Source organism: Salvelinus sp. IW2-2015, unplaced genomic scaffold (genome assembly GCF_002910315.2).
Source record: "Salvelinus sp. IW2-2015 unplaced genomic scaffold, ASM291031v2 Un_scaffold2193, whole genome shotgun sequence".
Taxonomy (NCBI): Eukaryota; Metazoa; Chordata; class Actinopteri; order Salmoniformes; family Salmonidae; genus Salvelinus; species Salvelinus sp. IW2-2015.
The window spans coordinates 9,629-19,091 of record NW_019943523.1 but is presented as its reverse complement, the minus strand read 5'-3'; positions in this window follow the sequence as shown (position 1 = coordinate 19,091).

Sequence of the window (9,463 nt, the reverse complement as noted above, 5' to 3'; positions counted from 1 at the left end):
TTAAGCAAAGCTGCGTCCTTGGGGCCAGTGGTCAGGGCAGCAGTGCTCAGGGCAGCAGAGTGGTCAGGCAGGCCGGGCTCCAGAGTCAGGGCAGGCAGATGGTCAGCGAGGCCGTGAGAGTAGACAGGATCAAAACCAGGAGGCGAGAAAAGAGAGACTGGGAAAAAGCAGGAGCTGAGACAAAACACTGGTTGACTTGACAAACAAGACGAACTGGCAACAGACAAACAGAGAACACAGGTATAAATACACACAGGGGATAATGGGGAAGATGGCGATTTATCACTTAATATCAACCTAGAAGGATCAGGGAGTGCGGGTATAAATACACAGGGGATAATGGGGAAGATGGGCGACACCTGGAGGGGAGTGGAGACAAACACAAGGACTGGTGAAACAGATCAGGGTGTGAAACTATGTACAGACTCAGTAAGCATAGCCTTGCTATTGAGAAAGGCCACCGTAGGCAGATCTGGCTCTCAAGAGAAGACAGCCTATGTGCACACTGCCCACAAAATGAGGTGTAAACTGAGCTGCACTTCCTGTGACCATAAAAAAATTGAAAACAAATCCAATTTTGATAAACTCCTATATCTATTTGGTGAAATACCACAGTGTGCCATCACAGCAGCAAGATTTGTGACCTGTTGCCACAAGAAAAGGGCAACCAGTGAGGAACAAACGCCATTGTAAATACAACCTATATTTCTGATGATTTATTTTCCCTTTTGTACTTTAACTATTTGCACATTATTACAACACTGTATATAGACATAATATGACATTTGAAATGTCTTTATTTTTTMGGAAGTTTTGTGATTGTTATTTCACATTTGTTTATTATCTACTTCACTTGCTTTGGCATTGTAAACATATGTTTCCCATGCCTATAAAGCCCCTTAAATTGAAATTGAGAGAAAGAGAGGGAAGTAGAGAGAGAGAGTGAGAGAGAGAGAGAGAGAGAGAGAGAGAGAGAGAGAGAGACAGAACAGGTTCAAGGAGAAGATCAAAATGGGGATGTAAGGCCCTAGAAGTAGAATTACTAGAAGGGACAAAGCCTATTCTATGGGACTCTTCCTTCATCCCACTAGTATTAAGTATCATTATGACTCTACAACTTCAATCAAGTTAATCACAAAAGATAAACCTAATTTCATGTAAGAAAAAAAAGCTTCTCAAACCCATCTGTATAAGGCCTTCACAAATGGGTTTAAAGGGCATGTACCAACTAGTATCTCTGAATGAATATAATAATAGACATAGCATGTTTATTTGGAACCATCKACCTGTCCATTGGTCCATTCAGGTATTCTGTCGCTTGTCCCAATGGGCTTTAAATGCCATTGTTGTACTGCGCCGATCGCGTGAGCGGCGTCCTCTCATGCTAGCCCGGCTATGCTTTGAAGCCATTGTGTGAGGTAAAGCTAACGGCTGTTAAGCGGCTGGGTTAAGTGTCCCTCAAACTGTGTGTCAKTCCCCGATCTCCTGTGGGACATGACATCCAATGACTGCGTTTCATCTCTTCGATTTCTTGACCAGTGATAATAATGTGTCATTGTCATTATTAGTCGCTATGGCTGCGTCACAAATGGCACCATATTCAATATATCGTGCACTACTTTTGACCAGGGCCCATAGGGTGTTATTTGTGACGCAAATTTCCCTTCTATGCTTCTAATCAGGGAAGTGGGACAGCAAGGCACACCGGTAGCAAAACACTTTGAAATGGAAAAATAACAATTAGTGTATCTTATTAGCCACTTTCAGGTGGTGCCTCCCTGTTTCAGTCTGATTGGTGCCTGATGAACATGACCCATGTTTGTGGACTAGCTGGCCAAATGAATTGCCAGAACACAGCACTCATGGGTAGAAAGGTGGCAGTTAAATACTTCTGTTACAGGCCATTTCTTCCAGGAAACTATCATTACAACTGTATTTTTATGCTGGCATTTAGACCACTTCAAGGTAACAGATACCATACGAAGCATTTCACGGTAAGGTCTACACATGTTGTATTCGGCGCATGTGACAAATAAAGTTTGATTTGATTTGAATGTATAGTATGGTTTTACAGGATGCTGAATGTATTGTGGTCAGCATAAAACCAGTTGTAGTCTGTCGGGGTTTGGATGAAGGATAACTTGACACAGGATAACTTGACACAGGATAACTTGACACAGGATAACTTGACACAGGATAACTTGACACAGGATAACTTGACACAGGATAACTTGACACACCTAAATTCTCAAATGTAATAATTGTTTTTCARAATCCATACAGTCTCATACAATTGTATGTGTTATTGCCCAAAAAGGTTGTTTTTMCCCATAACCAGGCAGGATAAGATATAAACCCAGCCAGGCCTAACCCTTAACCCTTAACCCTTATAACCATGCAGGATAAGATATAAACCATTAGCAGATGGTAGGGGATGACTCCCTGAGATCACACACACACACAAAGACACCAGACCCCTGTTATGTAATCCACCAGACAGTAAGACCCCCCCAACTCCAGGTGTCGCAATCCCAACATGGTGGAATCCTAAACTCAGTAATTTGTCCCCATACTGCACTCTCTTTTCAGGAATTCAACAAGAACATTCAGTTCCTAGTCAAAGAGGGATAACTTGACACAGAGCGAGTGCACAAAGACACAAACAAATATACAATGTAGACATGTCTTTTTTATGTCAGTGGCCCTCAAAATCTTTACCGCATGTCTGTCTAGTGTGGTCACTATAGGTTCCACAGGCTCAGGGCTATAATCTATATAATCTATAACGCGAACTGGCCAGTAAAAGAGAGAGAGTGGAAACTATTCTCTCACAGAGTAATGAGCTGTGTGTGTGTGTCTGTGTGTGTGTGTCCACATGTGCGTGTGTACTTGTGTCTGTGTGAGTGAATGTATATGTACTCTCATGTGGGTACATGAGTGTGTACTTATCCCATTGTGTGTGTGTGTGTGTGTGTGTGTTTATTTTCAGTAATCACATTGTTGCTTCTGTGTTTGTACATATGTACTTTGATTCATGGCCGTGTCTCAGGAGGAAACCTATAACAAATAGTCCTCCGGCCCATTAAACACAGTCAGTAAGTAACTAAATTGGTCCCAACACCCATCCTTGAGGTACGCCTCTGGTGTGACCTGGCATGAGAAAATAAATGGACGGCTAAAAAACCTTAGAGGCAGAACCCGGTGAGAGACACATTGATTGAGGGTTAATTGTGCTGTACTGGTCACCTCTAGCCCAACGTGCAGTCTAGACTCCCTTGTGGTTTACATTACCAATCAATGACCACACCAGCAGTTTACGTTTGAACTGGACCGCGTTCGTCTACCGCATGTTTCAAACTGCTACAACTGACCCCGATCCACAATCATTCAATATTGTCACCCCCGAGCCTCTCTTTAAGTTTAGAGAGTTAGAGGGAGGGACAGGCAGACCCGCCTAAACTAGCCAATTCACCATGAAGGGACACAGATCAGAGATGTGTTTGTGTGTCAGTGTGTGTATGTGTGTGTATGTGTGTGTGTGTGTAAACAGAGAGAGATCCAAGGATCCTGTGGACAGAAGAGGTATGGTTTAGCCTGGTATTTCAGTCCTGTAACATTGGTAATAAGCATTCAGGTTGTGTTACTCCAGTCTAATGCTCAAATAACCATTGATGTAAAAAAAATGGAGTCAATTAATGTAACTTGATGCTGATGTAATGATACGTAAATGTAACAATTTAAATGTTGTATACCAAATGCAAGGGGAGTTTTAAGCTTTACCTGAATCCCGAGCGAAGCTGCAGAGAGGTTGGGGCATTTGTGTCAACTTTCTCCTGTGAGAGAGGAAGAGAAATAAGAGAGGGATAAGAGAGCGAGAGAGAGACGAGATCGGAGTTAGAGCAGGTTTCAATTATTGGCCAGTGAACGGAGGGGCCGGTGTAAAGTATGAAACCATATTGTTATACATGAGTTGCCTCAGGTAGAGAAAAGAGAATGACGGATAAATCAAGGAGTGGTGTATTCAACAATCACATACATTGACTGTGACATTGAAACATAAGAAAAAAGGATAACAGTGAGAAGTAAAGGAAGAGAACAGAGCAGTGTTGCATTTCTATGTATTCGGCAGGCAGCTACTCTTCCTGGGGTCCAAACAGATTAAAGGCACTTACATAACATAACACAAAAGAGAAACAGTAACATCATATAACATTTATTAAAAACAACTAATATCTACAATACAACATGTATAATACCACCCCTACCAGTTATTTCTATGTAGCGTGTGTGTAGAGTGCTAGTGTTTTGTGTGTGTATACGTGTGTTTGAACTGTTTTGTGTGGCTTTTTTTATTGTTTGTTTTTTTTATCTTGATTCTATGATTGCATCAGTTATTACCTGTGTGGAGATAGAGTTCCTGTAGTCATGGATTATGTAGTACTGTGCACCTCCTCATAGTCTGTTCTGGACTTAGGGACTGTGAAGAGACTCTGAGGTGGATGTCTTGTGGGGTAATGCATGGGTGTCTGAGCTGTGGTTGCTAGTAGTATTAAACGACGCTCAGTAATTCAGCATGTACACTTATTACAAAAACAAGTAGTGATGAAGTATCTCTCCTCCAATTTGAGCAATGAGAGATTGACATGCAATATCATTAATGTTCAAGCTTTCCCTGTTTGGTACAGTTAAGGGCCGAGCCGTGCTGCCCTGTTTCTGAAGCCATTGTCATTTCCTTAAGTCCTTCCTTGTGCACCTGACCACACGATGAACAGAGTCCAGGTGCGAACAAAACTAGCGGCCTGTAGGACTGCCATTGTGATGGTGTTATTAAGGAGGAGAGCAATTCGCTTTATTATGGACCGACTTTTCCCGCATTTAGTACCGTTGTTCAACATGTTTTTGAACGCATGATCAGTTTACATCCAGGGATACTCCAAGCAGTTTAGTCACTCACTTGCTTCATTTCCACATATTCTTAAAGATTTAGTTGAGGTTTAAGAGTTTAGTGCATGATTTGGTCCCAAATAATAATGCTTTTCAGTTTTTGAAATATTTAAGATTAACTTATTTCTTTGCCACCATTCTGAAACTAATGCAGTTCTTTGTTAAGTGTTGCAGTTCATTTCAGTCACTGTAGTAGCTGACGTGTATACGTGTTTGAGTCATCTCGCATACAATAGACACACAGGCTTTACTCAAAGCCACTGGCAGTATTAGTAATAAGATTGACAAAAGTAAAGGGGGCCTAGACAGCTGCCCCTGGGGAATTCTGAATTCTACCTGGAATTATGGTTGGAGAGGCTTCCATTAAAACCACGCCTCTGCGTTCTGTTAGACTCAGGTAACTCTTTTCCACAATATAGCGTTGGGGTGTAAAGCCATAAACGCTAACGTTTTTCAGCAGCAGATTATGAATCTAAAACATGTCAAAAGCCACACTGAAGTCTAACAGACAGCCCACAAATATTTTTATCATCAACTTTTCAGCAATCACAGTCATTTGTGTAAGTGCTGTGCTTGTTGAATGTCCTTCACTTAATCATGCTGAAAGTCTGTTGTCAATTAGTTTTGCGTGTAAAATAGCATTGTATCTAGTCAAACACTATTTTTTCAAAAAGTTTACTAAGGGTTGGTAAGCAGGTGATTGGTTTGGCTATTTGATCCGCAAAGGGGGCTTTACTAATTCTTAGGTATGTGAATGACTTTTGCTTCCCTCCAGACGCTTGAGGGCTGGCAAATTCTAGTAGGCTTAAATTGAAGATATGGCACATAGGAGTGGCAATATCGTCTGCTATTTTCCTCAGTAAATTTTCCATCAAGTAGTCAGACCCCGGTGGCTTGTATTGTTGATAGACACAAATCATCTTTTCACTCTCTTCCAACCATACTTTAAGAATAAAAAATGACAAGGCTTGTCTTTCATAATTTGTCTAGATATACTGGTTGTGTAGTGTTAGCGATTGTTTTGCTTTGGCATGTCATGCCTAAGTTCGCTAATTCTTGCAATGAAAAAATCATCTAAGTAGTTAGCATATCAGGTGGTTTTTTGATGAATGAGCCATCTGAATACAATGAATGATGGAGAATTTTGCAAGTTTTTTTTTTGGTTTTCTTTTTGCCAAATGTAATTTGAAGTCGTTTCCAAAGCTTTTTAACTATATTGTTTATCTCATTTATCTTTGTTTCTTACGTAGTTTTTCTTCTTTTTCTACAGTTTAGCTCACATGACTTCTCAATTTTCAGTATGTTGCCAATCGGTTGTGCTGTCAGAACTTATTTCCATACGTTTTGCCTCAATCCCTCTCAACCATAACATTTTATCAATTCTCACATCAATCCAAGGGGATTTAACAGTTTTTACAGTCACTTTCTTATGCTTTTAGTACTGGAATACGCAATTTTCATAATGTACATCATCACATAAGATTCGAACTACAAAGTATTGTATGACTCTGATACACTATAATAGGTCACCTTTTGGAACTTTGGGTTTTCCTAGATATGGCTACTATATTATGATCACCTTACATCCGGATGGGATTTTGGATACCTGCTTTCAAACCTTTCTGCAGCATCAGTAATATATTATCAATACATGTGGATGATTTCATTCCTCTGTGCTGTTTTGTACTACCTAATGGTAGGTTGACTATAACCTGAACAAGTTTTGGGCAGGCAGTGGGTTACGTTTGAAGCTTTTTATTGAGTAGGCAGCTGAATGAACAGCCAGTCAATATTAAATCCCCAGAAAATATACCTCTCTGTTGTTATCACAATACATTATCAACCATTTCACACATATTTGGCCAGATACTGACTGTTAGCAACTCTGGTGGTCTATAGGAGTTTCCCACGCAGAATGAGTTTCATGTTATGCACACGCGTGTGAATGTACAAGTTATTATTCAAATGCTAATTATAGGCAGCTGAAAACAAAGAACCATACCATAAACCTGCCAGACCTGTTTAACTGAGGTCAAGAGACTTAGTTCAGTGATAAGAGAGTTCAGTGAGGTGCTACAGGAATCCTACCTATCCAAAATAAACATAGACGACTTGAATAACTGACCTGACCTTGTCAAACAACGAGAAATGAACATATGAACAGCAACCCTAACTCCACCCTGTATGATACGTAAATCTCAGGGAACACGCTCATGTTTATGGAACACTCTTAAAGTGCTTTTGATTACGTATTCAGAGGCGTCTGCAAGAATGATTATGGGTCAATGGCCCATCAAACTACAGTGAAAAGCAGTGGAAAAACCCTGACAGATCTGGTGTCACAGTCCTCTTTGGACCCAAACAATGTTGGTGAGCTGCTCTGCCTGACGTGTGTTGTGTGTGTGTTGTGGGTGTGTGTGTGTGTGTGCGTGTGTGTGTGTGTGTGTGTGATGTGTGTGTGTGTGTGTGTGTGTGTGTGTGTGTGTGTGTGTTGTGTGGGTGACGTTGTGGTGTGAGTGTGTGTGTGAGTGTGGTGTTGTGTGTGTGTGTGTGGTGTGTGTGTTGTGTTGTTGTGTGTGTGTGGTGTGTTTGTGTGTGTGGTGTGGTGTGTGTGTGTGTTGTGTGTGTGTGTGTGTGTACATGTGTGCATGTGTGCATTTTTGCGGGCGTAAGTGTGTGTATTGTGTGTGTGTATGAGTATCGTACTTGTGCACTATGTAACAGTAAGGAGCTACCATTAACATACAATGATTGATCTGGTCGGTATTGTTGTGTGCCATGCACAGGGTGGAATGTGGGACAGGGTGTCGTGTGCTGACAGTGTGAATGATGTGTGTGACGGGTGGATGGTGTACCACGGGGATAGTTTGTGACACGGATGATGTGTCGAACAGAGGTGTGGTGTGTGGAAGGTGGAATTGTGACGGTGGGATGTGTGTGGGAAGGGTGTGTGTCGGACAAGGGGGAGTTTCAGGTGTGCTGTGAGAGAGGGTGAACTGTTTTTAACCAGGAGCTGTGATGTGTGAGCAGGGTGAATGTTGTATGTACAGGGTGGTTATGTGCGGTGTGTGTATCAGGGTGGATGTGTGTTGACATTGGGTGGAAATGGTGTGACAGGGTGGAGATGTGTTATGTCAAGGGTGGATGGATGTGGGGACAGGGTGGAATGGTGAAGCAGGGTTGTTGTAGATACAGGGTGCGGTACAGTGTGATTCTGTTGACAGGAGTGGATGTGGGACAGGGTGGATGTAAGTGTGGTTGGTGGACAGGGTGGGTGTGTGACGTGGTATGACATGACAAGGATGATGTGTGAGGGAGATGTGTAACAGAGGGAGTGGAGTTTGAGCAGCACGGGTGGATGTGTAACACGGGAATTAAGGGTAGAATGCAAAGCATCAGGTGTATAACAAGGATGTGTAATACAGCGGTTGAGATGTCGTAGGTGCACAGGGGGCATTGCAATGTAAGGTGGGTGTAGTAACAGGGTGGATGTATGTGTGTACAGGGGTGAGTGTAGTACAGGGTGAAGGGTGGTTGGTACAGGGTGGATGTGTTGACAGGGGTGGATGTTGGAGGACAAGGGTGGTGTTCGGTGGAGTGTACAGGCTGATGTTGCCTAGTTTGATGTGCGACGGGTGGACCTGTGTGTGTAACAGGTTGTCTGTGTGACAGGGTGGAATGGTGGTGGAAACAGGTATGTCTGTGTACAGGGTGGATGTGTGACACGTTTGTGTGCTGTCCTTAGTGTGACGCTGTACAGCGTAGTGACCTGTATAGTGGTGTGGACAGGGTGGTGTTGACTAGTGTGTAACAGGTGTGGGATAGCAGGTGATTACAGGTGGTAGGATGGTGGTGTGTGTAAACGGCGATGGATGATCATTGACAGGGGGATGTGTGAAGCCTGGTGAGTGTACCAGGGTGGGATGTGTGACAGGTGGATGTGTAGGTGTTAGGACGTGGAAAATGTGTAGTAGGGTGGATGTGTCAGTGGTAAGTGGTGTAACTAGGGTGGATGTGTGATAGGGTGTGTGTTGACAGGGTGGGATGTGTAGGTGATGTGGACAGGGATGTGTAGCTGATTGTGGTATTATGACAGGGTGATGTGTAAGGGTGATGTACAGGGTGGACGTGACAGGTGTGTGTTACGGTGAGGTGCGGTTATGTGTTAACACGGGTGGATGCTGATGTGTTGAACAGGGTGGATTTGTAACAGGAGAATGTGTGACAGGGTGGATGGATGTGACAGGGTGGGATGTGTGAACTGGGCTAGGAATTTGTGTGACTAGTGGTGGATGTGTGACGGGTGGATGTGTAACAGGGTGGATGTGGGTGTTAAACGGGTGGGATGTGTGACAGGGTGGATGTGTGACAGGCTGGATTTGTAACAGGGTGGATGTGTGGACAGGGGTGGATGTTGTGACCTAGGGTGGATGTGTGTGTAACAGGTGGATGTGGTGACCAGGGTGAAATGTGTGTTTAACAGGGTGGGAATGTGTGACAGGAGTGGGATGTGTGACAG